The sequence below is a fragment of the Macrobrachium nipponense genome, chromosome 31 (genome assembly GCF_015104395.2).
Source record: "Macrobrachium nipponense isolate FS-2020 chromosome 31, ASM1510439v2, whole genome shotgun sequence".
Taxonomy (NCBI): domain Eukaryota; kingdom Metazoa; phylum Arthropoda; class Malacostraca; order Decapoda; family Palaemonidae; genus Macrobrachium; species Macrobrachium nipponense.
The window spans coordinates 27,695,279-27,706,492 of NC_061093.1; positions in this window are offsets into that span (position 1 = coordinate 27,695,279).

The window sequence follows — 11,214 nt, forward strand, 5'->3', positions numbered from 1 at the left end:
GAAGGAGAAGGGACATTGAAGGCAATCCCAGACTTCAAGGCTTCTCGGGGTTGGTTTGATAAATTTTGTAAATGGACTGGCATCCATTCGGTAGTGCGGCATGGGGAGGCTGCCAGCTCGGACACGAAAGCGGCCCAAGCCTTTGTTAATATGTTCGACAAGATGACAATCAAGGAAGGCTACAGTTCTCAGCAAGTCTTCAACTGTGACGAGACTGGCCTTTTTTTGGAAAAAAATGCCTCGTCAGACGTACATCATGAGGAGGAGAAGAAGCTACCTGGGCATAAGCCAATGAAAGACAGGCTTACGCTTGCCCTTTGTTCCAACGCCAGTGGGGATTGTAAGGTGAAGTCCCTACTTGTGTATCATTCTGAGACTCCCCGAGCCTTCAAGGCCCACAAAGTGCTAAAGGAGAAGCTTCCGGTCATGTGGAGGGCTAATGCGAAAGCCTGGGTAACGAGACTTTTGTTCACCGAGTGGGTAAATCTGTGTTTCGGCCCGACAGTGAAGAAATTCTTGAAAGAGAAGCGCCTCCCTCTGAAATGTTTGCTGTTGTTGGACAATGTCCCTGCTCACCCTCCTGGCTTCGAGGAAGATATCCTAGCGGAGTATTCTTTCATCAAGGTTCTTTATCTTCCGCCTAACACCACCCCTCTCCTCCAGCCCATGGACCAGTCACCAGCAAGTGATATCGAACTTCAAGAAGCTGTATACAAAACATCTTTTCAAGAGATGTTTAGACATCACTGATACCACAAACCTCACCCTGCGGGAATTTTGGAAGGAGCATTTTGATATCGTGATATCCATCCGACTTATCGATCAAGCTTGGCAGGAGGTTTTGAGGTGAACCTTGAATTCTTCGTGGAGGAAACTCTGGCCTGATGCTGTATCTGCCCGAGACTTCGAGGGATTCAACGTGGGTGAAGCTGATGCAGATTCAGAAACAGTTGAAGATCCTGAAACTGGGGCTGGTCGTCGACGAGGACAACATCAATGACCTTCTCCAGGAGTTGGAGGCCATGCAACAAAACGTTGTTCAAGAAGAGTTCTCTAGCAGCGGTGAGGAGGAAGAGGAGGACCCTATGACAACGGCCGAAATTAAGGATGTTCTAACTGCTTTTCATAAAGTGCAAACATTTGTAGAAAAGAGACACCTCAAAAAGGCTTACACAGGTCGTATGCTTGCGCAGTTCGATGACGTTTGCCTGTGTCATTTCAGGAAAATTTTGAAAAGCAGGCAGAAGCAATCTTCCTTGGATAGTTATTTCTTAAAGAGGCCTTTAGTAGTAAGCAAACAGGAAGGTCCAAGTGATAAGAAAAAACAGATAATTGGAAGTGGTGAAGAAATTGAAATTTGTTAAAAAAAAACATAAAGTAAAAAAGTAAAAAAAAAAAAATTAAAAAATCAGAAAACGGCAAAAAAAAAATACAATTTAATTTTAAGTTTTTCGTAAAGTTAAGTGTTAATGTTTTCTGCCATTTGTTAATGTGTTTCGTAAAGTTTAGTGTTAATGTTTTCTGCCATTTTTTAATGTGTTTCGTAAAGTTAAGTTCAGTCTGGATTTGTCCTCCTCTCGTCACCATTTTCGGACATCGCCTCACTCGAAAGGTAAGGTTCCACATTTTTACTACATACATACGTACATGTATGTACAGTATTTCTTGTACCTTGTGCACTAATACACTTTATTTACGGGTAATCATGGTTAGGTTAGGTATTGAATGGTCCAAATTGTTGTATTTCATTGTTTATTGGTCAATTTAGCTTTATTATAAAACTTACTGTAGTGTTTTTGTAGGGCTTGAAATGAATTAGGCAATTTACATGCAAAACGTAGTTCTAGATACAAAAAAATCAGGTTACGAAGGCCGCTTTGGAACGGATTAATTTCGAAACCTGAGGCACTACTGTGCACCCAAAGCATTAAAAGTAAGGTTTTTCTTAGGATTTTTGACCTCGTTGTAAGCCTGGGACTGCCTGCTTTATATATATATATATATATATATATTATATATATATATATATATAATATATATATATTATATAAGTTCCCCACATTTGCGTGATATATATATATATATATATATATATATATATATAATATATATATATATTATTATATATATATACTGTTCCCCACATTTGCGTGAATATATATTAATATAATTATATATATATATATATAATATATATAAATAAAGTATATTATATTATATATAATAAATTATATATATAATATAATATATATATATATATATATATATATAAAGGTTTTTGCCACGAAGGAAAAAAATGAATATATATATATATATATATATATATATATATATATATATATATATATATATATATATATATATATATATATCCATGAGTAGTTGAAGCCCATATAAAAATGTTTACTGCCTATTTCCTTAGTTAAAACTCAGGAAAAGCCCAGAAAACCCCACTACAAGTGTTTATACCTAGTCTTTTTTAATAGTTTTATCACAAAAAGTGCATTTTATAATGAAATTGATAAAAAAGACAAAAATTTCTGGATATTTCTCATAGAAAAATATCGTGTATAGCGGTGAATTTTCTGCAAATAATAGGGGTATATGTTCCAGAGAGAAATCCACGAATATGAGTCCACGAATACTGGGGTTCACTGTATTTACATATATCCTTCGAGCTACAAATGTCCTTTAATATCTAATTCGCTCTACCTCGGAATTGATATATTTGCATACGTATATGTACCGAAGGGGAATTTTTAGTTGATAATAATTTCGTCCCCCCATGGGATCGAACCACCGTCCAGTGGACGGGAAACGAAATCAGGAACGGACAGTAACGCTACCGACTCAGTAGCGTCACTGTCGTTCCTGATTTCGTTTCCCGTCCACTGGACGGTGGTTCGATCCCATGGGGGGACGAAATTATTATCAACTAAAAATTCCCCTTCGGTACATAGTATATAAAAATATATCAATTCCGAGGTAGAGCGAATTAGATATTAATGGACATTTGTAGCTCGAATTATTTATATGAATCACGGTGATGTGATAATTATTTACATATATTGTGTATACTACATATATTAATATATATATATAATATATATATTATAATATATATATATATATATATATATATATATATATATATATATATATTAATATATATATATAATATATTATATATATATATATATATATATAGGTATAATATATAAAGCCACGAGGGAAAATAAACCCCCTCGTGGCATATAACTTTATTTATGGATTTATCACGTTCCCACACCTTCGTGATACAGTTATACACACACACGCACACACACACACACACACACACACACACACACACACATATATATATATATATATATATATATATATATATATATATATATATATATATATGCATGTACGTATATATATACATATATAAATCAAAGTGGTTTACATAATATGATCTTGATAAGTGGGGTGATTTTATTTCCTATAGAGTAGTGACCACTCAAAGTATGACAAAAAAAGTGAACTATTTCAATTGTAACTGAAGCTGTGAACAAAAATGATATTGTGGTTTAGAATGGGGGGAAAGTTGGTTTGACAAACTCATTTACTATCTCTGCTACTGCTAAAGGGCTAAAGGGCTTTCAAGATTGTACTGAGGATGTTTGAAGCTTGTCTTTGGCAAAAAACCATATCTTGAAGACCTGCACGAGAAAGAAAAACTAGAACAAGGGGTTTCTTATTAATATGTGATGTTTTTTGGATACAATACGTATAAATATTGTAAAGACTGATATTGCCTGGAGAACTTAAACTGGTAGTATTTACAGTAGTCAATAAAAGAAAATTACTACTCACCAAAAAGGCCATCCATTCTCTTGATGTGATAAATTAAATCTGCTGTCTTTTCTGTCTTGACTTCTCGTCTTGATTTTCACTTTAATTGTTTCAAAAAGTGATCTTCAACTTAACATATCATCTGTTTACTATGTATGTCAGTTTTAAGAAATAAACAAAATAAAAAACGAGGCAAATGATTACACAAAGAAAATTTGATGGGTGGTTAAATTGCAATATTTGATATTATATTGATTAATGTCAAATGGTTTCAATTATCAAGTTCCTTCACACTCAGTCTAGAAGAACATAACCTCACAAGATTTCCTTCTGCATGCATCTAAACGTTGTGGCTGCCACGGGCAAGTACAGCACCATTTTGTCAAACACATAACTAGGTCAGGCACAATTGTCAAACACATAACTGGGTCAGGCACAATAAAGGAAATGTCCAAGTGTGTAACGTTTATTCTCCTGCATGTCTCCTCCACTGAACTTACAATCACGCCACAGGTCTATACTTAATTTCTTCCTGCCTTTGTTGAGGATTCAGATGCTCTTGTGAATCTATGAGCCTGAAAAAAAGTAATCATGAAAAGGAAAATATAAGACTAAATGTGGTAAAGGTAGCGGTGAATTTGGTTGTGGCAAAATTAGGTACGGTCATATTGATTCTCTCTAATCAGGATCACTGGGTAACTGCCGAGGTCTCTTTTCTTTGCTACTTTACAAAACCAGGCAAATTACAGGTCTCCTTTTCTGTATTTTATGCAGTTCATTTAGTTCAAGTGGGAGGTTCATTTTCCAATTAAATTGACACAATGGGATAGTAAATTAATTCGCCCTTCTCGGAGAAAGCCGTTAACAATTGGTAAGAAAATGACATTTCTTTTAACAAAGTAAGGTGAAAGGTTTTCCTGTATCAAATTTACCATTATTATTATTAAAAGTATGCACACAGTGTAAAGCATCAAGCCAACAAGACCACTAAAAATATACATACATACATATACGTATACAGTATATATATATATATATATATATATATATATATATATATATATATATATATATATATATATATATATATATATAATATATATTATATATATATTATATATATATATATATAATATATATATATATATATATATATATATATGTGTGAGTATACATACATTTATAATAAAGTTCAATAGAGTATGAATATATCTAATTACTGACAAATCAAAACAAGGGAAGTTGAATTAATCAAAGTTAAGGTGAAAATTAACAGATGGATAAGGAGGGACAATGGGAGCAAGTGTTCCCCCAAACTAAGAAACTTAAAACCGCCAATGAAAGGCAATGGTACATGCCAAATTTTGAGAAAAATAGTTATTTAGCGACCAACTTGTGCGAGACAACTAGGTAAACAGGATAGTTAAGAGCCACAAATAGCCTTGTAGATTCTTTAATCTATTAAGTATGCAAAGGATAGCCAAGTTGTGGGTGCTGGGGCCTACGGGTGTCTGTTGAGTGCACACAGCTACCTTATAAAATAATTCCATCTTTTCAAAAGACATCATACTCACTCTTACACCTTATGAATTTTCTCTACTGGAAGTGTGTAGAGCGAACATTCTCATGCACAGGTGTCCTTGTTACTTCTGTGGGAAAAAAGACCCAACAGGTGTTAAGGAGCCAAGTGTATAATATTAATAAAGGGATTTTGACAAAGGAAAAATCTATTTCTTGGGGAAGACCTGTGTTGCCCGGTGAAATGCTCCTGTAGTACACATTTCTAGGTATAAATAGATGCTAAATATACCAGAGAAAAAGCTAAATGGAATGCTGAAGTTACTACCTTCAGCTCGCTCACCCATAGTGTGTCGGTATAAACACAGGGGCGAGTGGAAGCCACTACCACAGGTTTTCTGTCAATTTGAAGATTCCCTTCAAAACCCCTCGCTAGGTAGGTGCTGTTACAAGGACTACAATACGTCTACCTTCCGCTCGCTACTACTACAACTCCCGCCTGAAGGCTTCATTCCTGAATTACGCACCCAAGCTTGGGACGGCTAAAGGGTGGAGATCAGGAAAAGAAAGGGATGGGTTCACCGGGCGACACAGGTCTTCCCCCAGAAATAGATTTTTCCTTTGTCAAAATCCCTTTTCTGGGCTCGACCTGTGTCGGCCGGTGAAATAGTATCAGAGAATGGGCCTACAAGCTTGGAAAATACAAAATTTAAAAGATACAGGGAAAAATAAAAATAAAATCTCCTAAAATTAAGTTTTAATAACCAAAGTAAAGCAACAAGTTACAATGGTACAAAAGTAGGAACAAATATGGCCAGATCCAAACTATCCTGGAAAAAAACAACAGGTAAGGAATACAAAAATAACAACTATAAACTATGTACATGTCCGGAAGTGGATTGAAAGGCAAACCAGCCCGGAACCTAAGGGAGACAGGTAGGGATTACGAGCGAGGCAGGTAGGAAAGAGTGAGTATCAAGGGAAAAAATTTATGGCAGAATAAAGGAATAGGAAATAGAGTTATAAGACTAGGCCGTATCAGGGGAGACAATACTCCCTGCAGCCACTGCTGAAAATTTAAGGGCCTCTAAATTCTTTAGATAGTGGCGTTTAAATAGTGCCAGGGATTTCCATCCCATATGTTTTTTAAGATCCTTGAAGTTCATATTGTGAAAATAGTTAATTGAGGTAGCCACTGCCCGGATATCATGGACGTGAGGGACTGAATCTGGATTGGCTTGTTTAATAAAATAAAGGATTTGTTGTCTGATTCCTTTTAAGGAAATGGTTCCACCTTTCTCTCTAATAAAAAGAGGACCTGAAGACCTTTCAGAAGTTCTGCCCAGATAAGATTTTAATGTGACAATAGGACACAATGATGAGTCCTGTGTGAGAGGTATAATCTTCCATGGAGCACACCTGTTTTGTGGGTCTTCATTCTTGGCTAAGAATTTCCAATCTGGGGAGAGTAGAACTTCACCCGACGGGAGGAAATCAATGCGATATGGGTCTCTAGAAAGAGCCAACATTTCAGATATTCTGGCGCATGAAGACAGACTCATTAAGAATAATGTTTTCCTGAGAAGGGTTATATATGAGCATGATTTATCATCAGTGTCTGAAGCCAACTTGAGTACATCGTTTAAAAACCAGGAGACCGTTTGGGGGGGGGGGGTGTCCACTGGTCTCAGACGGGCACATGCTCGAGGAATAGATGAGAAGTACGAATCTGTCAAATCAATATTAAAGCCAAGCTGAAAAATCTTCCTTAAGGCAGATTTAGTTGTAGTAATGGTACTAGCAGCTAGACCTTTTTCAAACAGGGTTCTAAAGAACGAAACTTCCAGATTCGTAGTCATCTTTTGGGCAACCAATGCTACCTGTCCTGTGAAAGATCTGAGTTTGTGCAGGACTTTCATCTGGAGGTTTACTGGCAGAAATGGGTAAATCTTCTGCCAATTGTTCCAGTCTATGGACATAACATCTGTGGTGTGAGCTAGAGGGTCCAGATTGGGAGCCACATAACACGGGAGTTTGTGATTGGACTCCGTGGCGAACAGGTCTACCTGAAGGCCCGGGATTTGATTGCAAATCCAACGGAATGACTTTGTGTCCAAGGCTGGAGTTGTTCTGGATAGTGAGTCTGCAATGACATTCCGTACTCCTGCCAGGTGAGTAGCTGACAGGTGCCAATGATTTTTCGTTGCCAACAAAAAAATTGCAATCATTACATGATTTACTTTGCTTGACTTGGAGCCTCCTCTGTTTATGCAATGAACTATCACTGCACTGTCCGAGGCTAATCTTACATGACTGTTCTTGACTGGAGCTAGACGTTTTAAGGTCAGAAAAATGGCCATTGCTTCTAGGACGTTGATGTGGAACTGGCGGAATGTATTCGACCACGTTCCTTGAACCTTCTTGTACTGGGAGTAGCCCCCCAAACCGCTCAGAGAGGCGTCCGTGTGGACTATCAGAGATGGTGGGGGAAATTGCAGTGGCACTGACTTGGAGAGACTCCAGACTTCCATCCACGGACGGAGTCTTTTCTTTAATATCGGTGGAATCAGAGAGATCTTGTCTTTGAATTTGTTGTTGGCTCTTTTCCGCCAGACTCGATCGATATCCTTCAGCCTGGCTTTCAATAGGACGTCTGTTATCGAGGCAAACTGAAGAGAACCAAGAATTCTCTCTTGGGTACGACGAGAAGCCTTTTTGTTCTTGAGGAACTGTCTCGTAGCCTTGGCTATCTCTCTGCACTTCTTTGATGGGAGAGATAGTTTGTGCGAGGTTAGATCCCATTGGATTCCGAACCACTGAAAGCAGGACGCAGGAATGAGATGGGACTTTTCCTTGTTTATCTGGAAACCCAGATACTCTAGGAATCCTATTACTTTGGCTGTTGCTTTGCGACACTCCTCGTCATTGGTTGCCCAAATGAGCCAGTCGTCAAGGTAAGCTACTAACATTACCCCCTGAGCTCTTAGTTCTTGGATTACTGTCTCTCCTAGTTTGGTGAATATTCTGGGCGCTATGTTGAACCCGAATGGCATGACTGAATGAGTAAGCTTGTTTTCCTAGTTTGAAGCCTAGGTATGGAGAGAAGTTTTTTGCTATCGGTACATGATAGTAAGCGTTTGTAAGATCTATAGAGGTGGTGACGACCCCACGGGGAAGTAAGGTCCGCACCTGCGAGACGGTCAGCATGCGGAACTTGTCGCACTGAATGTATGAGTTGAGACGTGACAGGTCCAGAATCACTCTTCGTTTGTCCGAGTCCTTCTTTGGTACACTGAACAGACATCCTTGAAACTTCAGGTGATTGACTTTCTTTATTGCCTTCTTTTGAAGGAGATCTTTGGTATAGTCTAGTAGGTCCGTCGTTGGAGTCCAGTGAAAACTGACTGGTGGAGGAGGCCCTTTCACCCATTTCCACCCCAGACCTTTTGATACAATGCTGTGGGCCCATGGACTAAAGGTCCAATGGTCCCGAAAGAGATACAATCTCCCGCCCACCTGCAGAGTCTCACTGGTTGGTTGAGGTCTTACCTCCTCTGCCTCCTCTGTAGCCTCTGCCTCTAGGGCCAGCTCTCTGCTGGAAGGCACCTCTGGCTCTGCTACTCCTTTCGTGCTTGTTGTAGCCGCGAAATGCTCCTTGTGACTCAAAGGAGGCATTGAAGGCTGGGGAGGTTACTAATGCGGTTTCAGTCGAAGGTTGCTGAGTCTGTTGACTCTGCACCAGGACAAACTGTTGTTGTGGCTGTGCCTTGGATGTCGAAGGCTTGCCGATCTGGGAGACAGGAACCGCTTGAACCAATGTTTGAGGATGAGAGGACTGGAAAGGCTGGTATTTCCTCGGCCTCTTCCTAGCTTTGGATTGTGGTCCGGGGGCCTCAAACTTCCTTTTGAAGGGAAGTCCCCAACGGACACGAAGGTTCTGGTTAGCTCTAGCTGGCTAGCTGAGGACGTTGTTAACCACGTCCTCAGGGAGGAGGTTGGCACCCCAGATCGACGCCTTTATGAGCCTGTTTGGTCCGTGTCTTATGGAAGCATTCGCAAAGACATGCTTCCTGCAGGCTCTCCTAGCCACTATAAAGTCATACAGGTCTGACTGGAAGGCCTGTAATAGTGACTTTGTGTGGACCCGGAACAGAGGCTCATCTGCAAACGTCGTAGCAGTCAACTCCGCCGTGGTGACTGAGTTAATCGACCTACTCAGCCTGCATCTTGCCTCGAATTCCGCTTTGACCATGGGGTTCGGAATCCTAGATAAACGTTCACTGAATTGGGTGGAGGCACACTCCGGATCAAGTCTGCCCACCGTGAACATTGCCAGAGCGTCAGCCCAAAACTCCATATCACCGGAGAAGAGCAAGAAGTAGCCTCCGTCTCTTTTAGCTGAGGCATAGGTTTGTCCTCTACCACAGCTTGCAGTTAATTCTGCAATCTTTGACGTACAAGGAGTCAGAACTCCTTGTGGGACCACAAACATCGTAAAGCATCCTTTATGGGGTGTCAACTTTGTGTTGACACAGTCCCAATTTGTGAGGGTGTGGACCCATGCAGATTGGGCCTGGTCCCTAGGGTAGATAACTGTCTCCCTCGGGACTTTGTCTACCCTGACTAGCACATCTTCGGCTAGTCTAGCGTAGCCTGGAAAAGGAAATTGAAGGCCCGCCAGTAAGAACTCATAGTCTTCTACCGGTCGGGTTCCGCAACCTTCGATCGTCAGCTTGCCCTCCGAGAACGGGGCGTGCAGAGCCAACCGCCACGGGTTGCTGTTCTCAAATGGCGGTAGCTTGGATGTGTCTGGTACCGTCACAGACTGCGGTGTGGTTCCGGACTGGAGGAATCCGGACACCAATTCCTCCTGGGCCTGTAGCCTCTGGGTCAGAGACAAGATAGATTGACCCGAAGTCTCTAGGCCTGAAGAGAGTCGAGTGGACACAGACTCAAGCTTCGAGTCCACTACCTCGCTCATCTTCATCATGAGGAGGTTTGCAAAAGCCTCCTGGTCAAAGCTGGACTCCACTGGCTTGGCTTTGGAGGACTTGGCTCTCGACCCCTTGGGTGGAGGAGAAGCTTTAGAAGAGGAAGTCGACAGCTTGGGAGCCGAAGACGACCTTGCAGAGCCTGCCGGAGAAGGCTTGGTTGGTTTGGATACCTTTGGCAGGGATCTCGTCTTCCAGGCCTTGACCTTTGGGATTACCGAGGCCAATCTATCCCAAGTGGGGGAGGACTTCATAGGGAAGCCCTGGAAAGAAGGGGGAGAAGAAGGCGTGGGACTAAAAGGGAGACTACCTGCCTCACTTACCTCCCTACCTACCTCCTGATCCTCCGTGGCCATAGGTTCCCGGTGAAGACTGATGGCCGCGACTTCTTCGGCGACCATGTCACACAAGCCCTCTTGGTCCTTTGGGGTGGGGTTGGGTCTCTTGATAGATGCCCTCAATAATGGGAGCCACCACAGACACAGGTACAGCCGCCGAAACCGGAGCGTTCGGGTATAGGAGGGAACACAGCTCCTCCAACAGCACGTAGGGCTGGCCGGATTTAGCATTCCTCCCGAATCCTCCCACCCAGGTCTTAAGAGACGCCATCGATGAGGACTTGAGTGCCAAACTAACCTGTAAAAATAACCAAATTAGGATCCCCCGTGTTAAAGAAATTTCCCAAAGTCAAAGTATAGCAGAAATTTCACACAAACAACGAGGCGAGAATGTTACTTACCGACTCGTCTGTCACGATCGTCACCAGTTCATAACAAACTGTGCAGGCCTCCGGGTGCCAGACCATACTCCCATCTACAGGATGGCGCAGTTGGCATGAGATCGGCAGACCTCCTGCCCGTACAGC